This window comes from Homalodisca vitripennis, chromosome 7 (genome assembly GCF_021130785.1).
Source record: "Homalodisca vitripennis isolate AUS2020 chromosome 7, UT_GWSS_2.1, whole genome shotgun sequence".
Taxonomy (NCBI): Eukaryota; Metazoa; Arthropoda; class Insecta; order Hemiptera; family Cicadellidae; genus Homalodisca; species Homalodisca vitripennis.
The window spans coordinates 12,782,312-12,795,523 of record NC_060213.1 but is presented as its reverse complement, the minus strand read 5'-3'; positions in this window follow the sequence as shown (position 1 = coordinate 12,795,523).

The window sequence follows — 13,212 nt, the reverse complement described above, 5'->3', positions numbered from 1 at the left end:
TCGTACAACTGGAACCAAATCCATTATATTTTTATTTTTATTTAAAACATTTTCAATTTTACCTTCAACATTTTTAATTTTAGAAGTTACAGGTTGATTAATTTTTTGAATAAATTCTTGTTCTTTTTCATCAATTCGAATCTGTTCTTTAAATTCTTTGATTAATTTCTTTTCGATTTGATCAAGTTTTTTCGCTTCTTCAGAAGTTAAGTCCGCCATTTAATTAGAAAAAATTTTAAACGTGAACGTGGAACGTGAAAACGTGAACGTGGAACGTGAACGTGGTACGTGAAAACGTGAACGTGGAACGTGAAAACGTGAACGTAGAACGTAAAAACGTGAACGTGGAACGTGAAAACGTACGAGATTATTACACGTTTATATTAGAACATTTATTCAAGTATTTACCATTTTTAGCCTTCGAAGTTAGATTAATAGTTAAAAAGCCATAGTCTTCTTTCCAAATTTTATCACATAACTCATTAAATTGATCAATATGCATATCAGAACCAATATAATTATTGTAAATCTTTTTAGTGTAGTGATCATCTTGTTTAAAAATACAAATCATATTTATACTATTTCTTATAACTTGTTTATCAACCTTTGAAAAGCATTGAGAAAGATAAATGCAAGAGATATTTTTATGACTAGACATTACGAAATATTCCTTAATAACGTCCTTATTTTCTAAAATACAATCATCGAAAACGATTAAAGAATTTTGTTTACATTCGCTTAATGGAGCTATGTCCTCAGAAGCATTATAAAAATGTGATATTTCTTTGCTTAAGTTCTTCTCAATATTTTTGAATCTTTGTTGTAATTTTTTGTATGCGTCTTGTTCTAAAGATTTACTAAAAACATACAAATTGGAATAAGGAATCAACCTATTGTAGATGAAGTTCAATAATAAAGTTGTTTTTCCACATCCACTTGAACCAACAATTAACAATCTGATTGGTTGATCTTTCTTATTTTCTTCAAACGTTTGAAGTTTTATATGATCTTTTTGCTTTAAAAATGTCTTCATTTAAATAACGAAAATGAGACTGTTCAAATTGACTTCAGAAAGCTCTAAATTAGTTTTAAACTTAGAACACCCTATTAATTTAGGCGATGAATCAAATTATTTTATCGGTTTAAGTGGTTATTATTCTGATAATTTTGTAATAAATATTAGTGAAAGTTCTCCTTATTGTATATGATTTAGTGAGAAGACCATAACAAAATACTATGGTTTAAACAAAGGATATTATACCTTCTATTAAACAAAAAATTCCTTTAAAAATTATCTGAAAACATTCAAACAATCAGATAAATCTTTAAACTTTGACGAAAACAAGTTTGAAATGCAAAAAAATCATCTCTTTAACTAAATTCAAATAAAATCACTAGTAAGAATAATGTTTACAGCAATTATAGTAGATTTATCAGGGTTTGTTCAAGAAACTATTGAGCCAAATCAGGTATATTTAGGAACGCCAAAATTTAGACCGTTCGATGTAATTGAAGTACATTGTAATCTCGATGAACCTAGTTTCGAAAATCATACCGAACATCTACACAAAGAATCGGAAATATTGTACACATTTTTCCCAAATGTTGCTTATGGATCAAAAATAAGTGAAAAACCGAATGAAATCGATTATATTCCAATTAGAAAAATATTAAAAGAATTCAAAAAATAGTTCTTACTATTCAAAACTCTGAAGGAAATGTATTGAATAATGAGAGTAAAACTACAATTGATTTAAGATAATTTAACTATAAAACTTTCGAATTATGATAGTTTGTTTGTCTTTTAAGATTACAGAATTGTTAAATTTCTCTTCCGCATACGCAATGAACTGGTCTAGCAAAGATTTCTCTAATATATTCTTTACAATATGCTTCTTTTTTATCTTTACTATAATGCCAATTGTTAAATTCAGAAATATTCTTAACTATTTTACACCGTGTGCATTCTTTCTCTTCCAAGGATAATTTTCCCATTTTATCATATAATTCTTTTCTATATTTCTTATTACAATCCTCACAATAATAGTATAATCCATTTTTAGTATTCTTATTTTTAGAAAATTCTTCAAAAACTCTAAATTCTTGACATATTTTACATTTCTTTTGAGACTCCATTTATATAGAAAAAACTTTTTATAGCTTTGACTTTCTCAATTCATATTCGTAAAAACTTCCAGTTATTTCTTCATTATTTAAATCTTTTATACTATAAGTTACTGGATCTGTGTTATTAATCTGATAAATCACACAGATTTCTCTTGACCAATTGTTCTTATATTTGTTCGAAAATGTTTGTTTTTTACTAACAATTCTTACATGATCATTGACTTTAAATTTAGTTTTCGTGTGAATTTCTGGTGGAATATACTTGAAAACCGTTTGATAGTATTGGTTTTCTTCTTAGTTAATTTTTTTAGAATTAGCAACCAAAGCGACCTAATCTCGATTGATGCTTGACTAATTGGTTGGTCTGCCAATTTAATGTTTGCTGCCTCTATTAATTTCCATTTAAAAATGTGGTTCCCGATGTATTATGTTGGCTTCATCCCAATTTATATGATGGTTTTCGGACTAACAATGGTATGCAATTTTTTACTTTTCTGTGAGACCCTTTATTGTGTTTTCTCTGTGTTCTTTTGTCCTTACGTTTAATGGTCGTTTTCATCTCGCCAATGTACGAGAATTCCCTATTGCATTTTATACTGTAAACATAGTTGTTGGAATCCTGTGTGCTATTTTTTGGTTTTGTTTTTAAAAACATTGTTTAAGAGTATTGTGTGTTTAAGACGCGGTTCTAATGTTGTACTTTCTACCTACTCTTCTAACTTTCTCCGATAACCCCGACACATAGAGGATTGACATAAACGAAAATGTATCACAGTTCTGTTTTTCAAACTTAGGAATGATTCTTCTGGTTCTTTTGCAGTCTTTATCTGAGCATAAGAGCATAGACTCTTTGCACTATCAAATAACGAGTAGGCCACTCCTTCTTTGACCGATTTTTGATGGTTTAATTGATAATTTAAATATTTTCCAGTGTGTCTTTTCTTTTGAGAAACAGTCGTCTTAAGGACGTCCCTATCTCTTAATACAAACACATAAAAAAGCTTTTTTCGACTTCCACTTCCATTGTGAGGCATATGGAAGGAAAAATACTATTAATGTAATTAAAAGGCTAATTCAATTCAGTGTCTCTATGAGGAAAAGATAAAGAAGGTATCATCCACATACCTCCACCAAATCTTCGTTTTGAACTGAGCTGTAGACAAATATTTTTACAGAAATTCCTCCATAAATATTCTGGCAAACATAGTAGGCATTGGAGAACCCATTGCCATCCCCTCATCTTGACGGTAGATTTGACCCTCTAACTCAAAATAATTGCATTGAGTCCATAGTACTATCAGTTCCATAATTATTGCCACAAGAAGTTTAGTTCTTTCCTTTAATGTTTGGTCTTATTTTAGACGTGATTCAATGATTCAGAGAGTTTCTGGAACAGTTTTTGTGAATAGACTTTTAACGTCAAAACTTATTAGTTTCTCAGTTTCAGTCAACTTCAGGGATTTTGACTTCTCTACAAAATCATTGTACCTTTTTTGGAGTCAATTTTTGCAACCAATGGTGTTAAAATGTCCAAGAGGACTCTAGAGAATTCCTTGCTATGTGATCCACGAGAACTAATGATGAGCCAGAGTGGGATGACCGGTTTGTGGGTTTTGGAAAGGCCATACATATATAGGATTTTCGAATGATAAGGAGTTAATTTAGATCAAAATTTTTATGAAATATATGCTTTGTGTTTTCTTAAGGTTCAAATGCATTCAAATGGATCGGTCGGGCATTTATTAATACCGTATGTTTGTCAGTATTTAAAGTTTCAGCAACCTTTTATTTATACGCTACTGAGTCAAGTACAACAGTAGCGTTGCCTTTATCGGCTGGTTGGATTTTGACCATGTCGTCTTTCCCAAGGATCCACATGGTCTTTTTCTTCTTTATTGTCAAATTGGGCTTTGTGGGAGGAACTATTCTGAGCAAAAGACTAGCCTAACAACGAATCCGGGCACCCTGTTCCTCAGATAATTGTGAAACAGCCGACTCGATTTCAGTTAAGAAATCTTTGTAGAGCCTTGACCGATTTTTGTGCCACATAAAAATGTTCACTTTTAGATAAAACTGATACTTCAGCTTACTTGAAGAATTTTCGAATAAAGCTTGTTAACATTTTTATTATTTGCATCCGTATTTACTTTGAAAATCACATTGTTTAGGCTTAATTTTTTAAGTTTTGAGATTTTCTTTTTCTTGTCTTTTACATCTTATTTTTATTCTTTCGAAAATTTTGTTTAATTCTTCATCGATCAGGGTTTTTAATTCAATTTTTTACATCCAATACTATTTTTCAGGAACGAGTGTTTAGAAACATAGTGTTACTGATTTATTGTTTCACTGCTTTGATGGAAAGTTTCAAGAAAGATCCTGTTTCCTCCACAATGCTTCTATCTTCAAAAATAACATTCATACAGTGGTATAGAAGCACATATTTTATTTGTAGGTGTAATATTTTATTTCTAAATGTAAATTACATTTATATAAAATACTAAAATATACCATATTTCGTAAAACAAACTTATTTACTTTATACCATAAAGATAATTGAAGTATATGGATTAAATTAGATATAAAAATGAAGGAAATAAAATGCTTGTGTTGACTTTGTAAATACAAGTTTTTAAATAACAATCCTGTCAACAAATAGACATGTTTTCATATCACACATATATTGTAAACTTTTATTATCACACATAGTTACATAAACTATTATTCAATACATATAGTTGGAAAGTGTTAATTAAAGTGAAACCGAACTGCTGCTTTATTCCTATGGTTGCTCTGTAACGTGAAACTCACCACTGAACGACCGAAGGCGAAAGCGGTGAAAAACAATTACAGCCGCTCAAAGGAGCCAGTATTTGCAATCAAACTGTATTTAATTGAATTCAATATCTCATAAACAAACAGATTTTATACCCCATCTTCCATATAACAGTTCATGTATGTACATACATTCTACCTCAATTCTTAACGTAAATTTCAAAACTTATTCTGCATATAATTTTATAAATAAATGATAGATTTTTATTTTTTGAATTTATTTTTCGATTGGTTATATGTTAAAGATATATCTCAAGTTCAATTTTTTAGTGATGATTTTATTACTTCTAGGACAGTATAGTGATCTCACTCACCCACTCATCAAAGGTCAAAAAATACCAGAAAATGTAAATATATGCTCTTCACAAACAAAAAAAGCATTTTCATAAAGTTGATACATCTTGAAGAGGTTTCAATGCTGTTGCAGCTCTTAAAAGATTCATATATGGTTTTTCCATTTCTTATGAAGATGCAAGTTGGCAAAAATGTGTCTTATGTACTCTATAGAAAAATAAAAGGTTTTTCACGAAGATCAACCAACTAAAGAGTTGGAAATCAAGTTAAGCCCCGTATAAGAACTATATTATTGTTTTGCCATCTGCTTAATGTCTAAGAATGCTAAAATTATACACCAAAGTAACTCATGACTCAAGATCACCCATGCGGGCTGAAATGGGGTTGTAACCCCTAGAATAAGTATATTTTGTTTTTGAACTTATCACTATTTTAGAAGGATGATATATTAAAGTCATATCCCTTATGCTCTCAAGAGACAATGTAAATACATATTTAAGAATATCAACCAAATTTAGGAGATAAAAAGTTTGTTTGTGGAAAATCTATATTCTCTCATTCCACTTTCTGCTAACCCAAAATATGTTAAAGTGATACACATATGTATTATGCTCTTCACAAACTACCGGCACCTTAAATACCTTATACGGGAGGTAGTTTATAATGGCCGAAAGTAGTAACGTTTTGACCAAACTATATTCACAATCCAACCCATTCACCCAATTTATGTATCGGCACAATAATTGAAACGTTATACGGTGCCTGAAATACATTAGACCAAATATGTACGCTTGAGGACTAAAATAAGACTTTTAAGATTTAATTATGTATATATATCCTTCATCGGGTTTACAGTACAAACGCACCTAAGGGAACAAATATTCCTAATACAAGAAGTAGTTTATAATTATTTGAAATTTTATAGTTTTTGTAATTTCACATATGTGTCCATTGGAGCAACAATACAAGTACTCTTATTGAATAGGATGTATACTCCAATAATTGGGGATAGTCTTTTTTGGCCAAAGTATACTTTTCAGACCAACTTTCTTAATAGAGACAGTAAGATAGATTGAGGCAATAATGCAAATTTTACTAAAGCGTGTAAAAATTTATGAAAAGAAAATTATTTCACATCCCAAATTTGTAGTAAGAATATTTACAAGTATTTCGGTTTAAAAAAATTAAAACAGAGCTGAAATAATTTTTACCATAAACCTGTCTATACGAGCTTTCACTAAGAATACTATGACAAACAAAATATTTCTACACTCTGACCTATAATATTTGAAGTGTTATTGAAATTGTTGAAACTACGTTTTTCTAAATTTTGGATTGCTGCAGTGATTTTTTTTCTCTTATTAGTAGTGATAATTATGGTTCATTTCTCTAACTTCAAGACTCAACACATTGCTATTTAATATTAAACGCCCTATTATTCTGATTGTGATAATGATAAATAAATATTTTCCAGTAACTATCACTTATTTTCTAGAGAATTTTATTAGGATGAACGGCTTTCTAAGAGCTATCATTCGATAGGAATTACATATGTGTGTGAAGCCGCGGGTACTTAATTTTTTAAAATAAAATGTATACAATTAATATAATTTATTTTTAATGTAATGTAAAATAAAGTTGTAAATAGTAAAATCTTGATCGATGTTTCATTTGGCAGATTAATACTGATAATAGCGTGGTGATGTCCTTCGGGCGAGACTGCGTTGTCAGGAATCTTAAGTTTTGAAGGTAAATGGCTAATAAGTCGTGTTTTTGTTTTAGGCGAGTTCAATTTCGACTTCCAGCATTCGTGTTTTAGACTTAAAATCTAGTAACCATCAATTTTTCAATACAGCTGCAATGACGAGCCAAGAAGCTGACGCCCGCGTTCGTGAGTTGACATCAAAAAGAGGGGAAGTAAACTTTAATGTCTTAATTATAATGTTCTTAAGCGAAATTCCAATAGAACAATAAAACCATTAGGGCCGCCACTATGATATCACTCTATTTAGCAGCAGCATGGCTAAAGACTATTTTCTTTTACATATATATATACATATATATATATATATATATATATATATATATATATATATATATATATATATATATATATATATACATATATATATATACATACTAAAGACTATTTTCTTTTACATATATATATACATATATATATATATATAATATATAAATATAAATATATATATATATAATTATATATATTTATATATATATATATAAATATATATATATATATAAATCCTTTACTTCTCAAACCTAACAGTTTGTCTTACTGCATTGACAATGAATCCAGCTTATCAAGTATAGAAAGCATAGTCCCTAGTACTATTCATATTGCTTAATGTTAATAAAATCCTTACCTCTCAAAGCTAATAGTTAGTCCTCCTGCTTTGAAAATGAACGCATCTTATCAAGTATACAGAGCATGGTCCCTAGTACGCCTTGTTTTGCATTGATTTGATAAAATCCTTACCTCTTAAAGCTAATAGTTTGTCCTCCTGCTTTGAAAAAGAATCCAGCTAATCAAGTATTCAGGGCACGGTGCCTAGTACGCCTTGCGCTGCTGCTTAACGTTGATAAAATCCTTCCCCTCTTAAACCTAGATTGTCCTACTGCTTTAAAAATGAACGCAAATTTTCAAGTATTCCGAGCAAAGTAACTAGTACGCCTAGCGCTGCTTAACTTTGATAAAATCCTTCCCCTCTCAAACATAATAGTTGGTATTACAGCTTTGAAAATGAACACATCTTCTTAAGTATTCAGTGCATGGTTCCAAGTAGGCCTCCAGTAGATTAATTTTAATAAAGTCTTTACCTATCAAACCTAACAATTTGTCCTCTTGCTTTGAAAATGAACCTATCTTATCAAGTATTTAAAGCATGGTCCCTAGTACGCCTTGCGCTGTTTATCGTTAATAAAATCCTTCCCCTCACAAACCTAGTTTGTCCTAATGCTTTGAGAATGAAAAGATTTTCTCAAGTATTCAGTGCATGTTCCCTAGTACGCCTCAATTTGCTTAATTTTGATAATTCCTTCCCCTCTCAAACCCAATAGTTTGTCCTACTTCTTTTAAATTGAATTCCTCACATCAAGTATTCAGAGCATGGTCCATAGTACGCCTCAGTTTGGTTAACTTTTAATAATTCCTTCCCCTCTCAATTCCAATAGTTTTTCCTACTGCTTTGAAAACGAATTCCTCTCATCAAGTATACAGAGCACGGTCCCTAGTACGCCTTGCGTTGCTTAACTTTATTAATATCCTTCCTTTTTAAAAATAATAGTTTGTCCTACTGCTTTGAAAATGAAAATATCTTTATAAGTATTCAGTGCATGGTTCCTAGTAGGCCTCCAGTAGCTTAATTTTGATATAATACCTACCCCTCAAACCTAATAGTTTGTCCTCCTGCATTGAAAATGAACCTATCTTATTAAGTATTCAGTGCATGGTTCCAAGTAGGCCTCCAGTAGATTAATTTGGATAAAGTCCTTACCTCTCAAACCTAATAATTTGTCCTACTGCTTTAAAAATGAACCCATCTTATCAAGTATTCAGAGCATGATCCCTAGTATGCCTTGCGCTGCTTAACTTTGATATAATCCATCCCCTCTAAAAGATAATAGTTTGTCCCACTGCTTTGAAAATAAACGCATCACATCAAGTATTCAGAGGATAGTCCCTAGTACGCCTTGCATTGCTTAACTTTGATAAAATCCTTCCCCTCTCAAACCTAATAGTTTGTACTACTGCGTTGACGTTAAATCCATCTCTTCAAGTATTCAGAGAACGGTCACTAGTACACCTACATTTGATTAACACTGATAAATTCCTTCATATCTCAAACCTAATAGGTTGTCCTACTGGTATAAAAATATATTCATCTTGTCAAGTATTCAGAGCATGGTCCCTAGTACGCCTCAATGTGCTTAACTTTGATAATTCCTTCCCCTCTCAAACCCAATAGTTTTTACCACTGCGTTGACGTTAAATCCATCTTATCAAGTATTCAGAGCATGGTCCTTAGTACTCCTTAATTTGCTTATCCATTGATAAGATCCTTCCTCTTTCAAACCTAATAGTTTATCCTACTGCTTTGAAAATGAACCCATCTTATCAAGTATTCAAAGCATGGTCTCTAGTACGCTTTGCGTTGCTTAACTTTGATAAAATCCTTCCTCTCTCAAACCCAATAGTTTTTACCACTGCGTTTGACGTTAAATCCATCTTATCAAGTATTCAGAGCATGGTCCTTAGTACTCCTTAATTTGCTTACCATTGATAAGATCCTTCCTCTTTCAAACCTAATAGTTTGTCCTACTGCTTTGAAAATAAACCAAACTTATCAATTATTTAGGGCATTGTCCCTAGTACACTTTGCGTTGCTTAACTTTAATAAATTCCTTCCTGTCTCAAACCTAATAGTTTATACTACTGCGTTGACGTTGAATCCATCTCATCAAGTATTCAGAGAACAGTCCCTAGTAATCCTCAATTTGCTTAACTTTGATAAAATATTTCCCCTCTCAAACCTAATAGTTTGTCCTACTGCTTTGAAAATAAACCAATCTTATCAATTATTCAAAGCATGGTCTCTAGTATGCCTTGCGTTGCTTAACTTTAATAAAACCGTCCTCCTCTAAAACCTAATAGTTTGTCCTACTGCTTTGAAAATAAACCCATCTTATTAAGTATTTAAAGCATGGGCCTTTAGTACGCCTTTCTTTGCTTAACTTTAATAAATCCTTCCCCTCTCAAACCTAGTTTGTCCCACTGCTTTAAAAATGTACCCATATTATCAACTATTCAGAACATGGTCCCTAGTATGCCTTGAGTTGCTTATTTTTGATAAAATCCTTCCCCTCTCAAACCTAATAGTTTGTCCTACTGCTTTGAAAATGAACCCATATTATCAATTATTAAAGCATAGTCTCTAGTACGCCTTGCGTTGCTTAACTTTAATAAAATCCTTCCCCTCTCAAACCTAATAGTTTGTCCTACTGTTTTGAAAATGAACCAATCTTATCAATTATTTAAAGCATGGTCCCTAGTACGCCTTGCGCTGTTTATCGTTAATAAAATCCTTCCACTCTCAAACCTAGTTTGTCCTACTGCTTTGAAAATCAAGGCATCTTTTTTAGTATTCTGAGCATGGTCCCTCGTACGCCTTGCGCTGCTTAACTTTAATAAATTCCTTTCCCTCTCAAACCTAGTTTGTCCTACTGCTTTGAAAATGAATCCAATTCATCAAGTATTAAGAGCTAGGTCCCTTTGATAATTCCTTCTCCTCTCAAACAAAATAAATTGTCCTACTGCTTTGAAAATGAACCCATTTTATTCAAGTATTCAGTGCATGGTTCCTAGTAGGCCTCCAATTTGGCTTACTTTTGATAAAATCCTTACTCCTCAAACTTAATAGTTTGTCCTACTGCATTGAAAATAAACCAATCTTATTAAGTATTCAGTGCATGGTTCCATAGTAGGCCTCCAGTAGCTTAATTTTGATAAAATCCTTACCTCTCAAACATAATAGTTAGTTCTCCTGCTTTGAAAATGAATGCATCTTATCAAGTATTCAGAACATGGCCCCTAGTACCCCTTGCGTTGCTTAACTTTCATATAATCCTTCCATTCTCAAACAAAATAGTTTGTCCTCCTGCTTTGAAAATGAACATACCTTATTAAGTATTCAGTGCATGGTTCCAAGTAGGCCTCCAGTAAACTAATTTTGATAAAATCCTTACCTCTCAAACGTAATAGTTTGTCCTCCAGCTTTAAAAATAAATTCCATCTTATTAAGTATTCAGTGCATGGTTCCAAGTAGGCCTCCAGTAAACTAATTTTGATAAAATCCTTACCTCTCAAACCTAATAATTTGTCCTCCTGCTTTGAAAATGAACGCCTCTTATCAAGTATTCAGAGCATGCTCCCTAGCACGCCTTCCGTTGCTTAACTTTGATAAAATCCTTCCCCTCTCTAATCTATTTTGTCCTACTGCTTTGAAAATGAACCCATCTTATCAAGTATTCAGAGCATGGTCATCAGTATGCCTAGTACGCCTTGCATTGCTTAAACTTTGATAATTCCTTTCCCTCTCATACCCAATAGTTTTTCCACTGCGTTTGAAAATTAAATCCATCTTATCAAGTATTCAGAGAACATGGTCACTAGTACTCCTGAATATGCTTATTGATAAAATCCCTCATCTTTCAAATCTAATAGTTTTGTCCTACTGCTATGTAAATAAATCCATCTTATCAAGTATTCAGAGCATGGTCCCTAGTATCCTTGCGCTGCTTAACTTTGATATAATCCTTCCCCTCTAAAAGATAGTAATTTGTCCTACTGCTTTGAAATTAAACGCATCTTATCAAGTATTCAGAGTATGGTCCCTAGTACGCCTTGCATTGCTAAACTTTGATAATTCCTTTCCCTCTCATACCTAATAGTTTGTCCACTGCGTTGACGTTAAATCCATCTTATCAAGTATTCAGAGAACGGTCCCTAGTACTCTGAATATGCTTAACATTGATAAAATCCCTCATCTTTCAAATCTAATAGTCTGTCCTACTGCTATGAAAATAAATCCATCTTATCAAGTATTTAGAGCATGGTCCATAGTACTCCTTAATTGCTTATCATTTGATAAAATCCTTCCTCTTTCAAACCTAATAGTTTGTCCTACTGCTTTGAAAATGAACTCATCTTTTCAAGTATTCAAAGCATGGTCTCTAGTACGCTTTGCGTTGCTTAACTTTGATAAAATCCTTCCTCTTTCTAACCTAATATTTTGTACTACTGCGTTGACGTTGAATCCATCTCATCAAGTATTCAGAGAACAGTCTCTAGCCCTTTGAGTTCCACAGCGTCGCTAATTTTGAAGGTACAAAAAGTGCATAAATTGCCAGCGTCTCCAATTTTTACGTTTCGAATTTCGATAATATTTTATATAGTACAAGATTATTTTGGCCAAATAATCAGCCGGCTGTATTAAATAGGTTCCAAAATATCAATAAATACGAGTTTTATGTTGTTTCTCTACTATTGTATCTGTGAAACTTATGTTGTTTGGGTACTTATCAAGAAGCCACTATTTTAGGACGAGTTTTCCTTATCGGGGACAAAATAAATTACAGTATTAAAAACAACTGACTTTATTTAACCTATTTTGGAATTTACAAGTTATTACGACAATCAATTAAATCAAAAACTATAAGAACAACGTTTCATTATTCGAAAATGTCCGGTCATTCGTGTGTTTATTTGGAGACGATTTGGAGATAGGAAGTATGACTCATCGAGTATTTTTTGATTCATTATGGAAGAAGGAACGTATAATGAAGTTTATTTTGATCTCTGATAAGGAAAACTCGTCCAAAAATAGTGGGCTGTGATAAGTACCTGTACGATGATTCTGTCTTCCAGTCACTCGACGCGACGTAGCGGACGAGTACCGTGTTGCGTAACGGCATTTCTTGTTGTTTATGTGCCGATAACCAAGCATTTCAGTAAATACAAAATAAAATAGTAACTTATACAGTATTTTACTGTATTTCTTCACAAAAGTAATGTATGATTTGAGTTGTGTTCAAGCAAAAAACGTGAATTTTCAGTGTAAATATTATTAGGGTTATTATTTAGTAAATGTAAACTTTTATGTAAATATGGTAGTAAGTATTTGTTTCTAAATTTACTAATCATATTTATTTGTGTTGTATTAATGTTTTATTAGATTTATTGGGAACATTACATCATTACTAAGTAATTTCTAAACTCTGACAAATGAAGTACAGTTTATAAAATGTCGGTACCGGGCAGCATTTTGTTAATACATATAATGCCATGTTTTTACAATTCTAGAATAAGATATTACACATGGGTTTTATTTAGAATCATTTAGCCTTTATCATGGTATAAAGAAAAAGAATCTTAAAAAT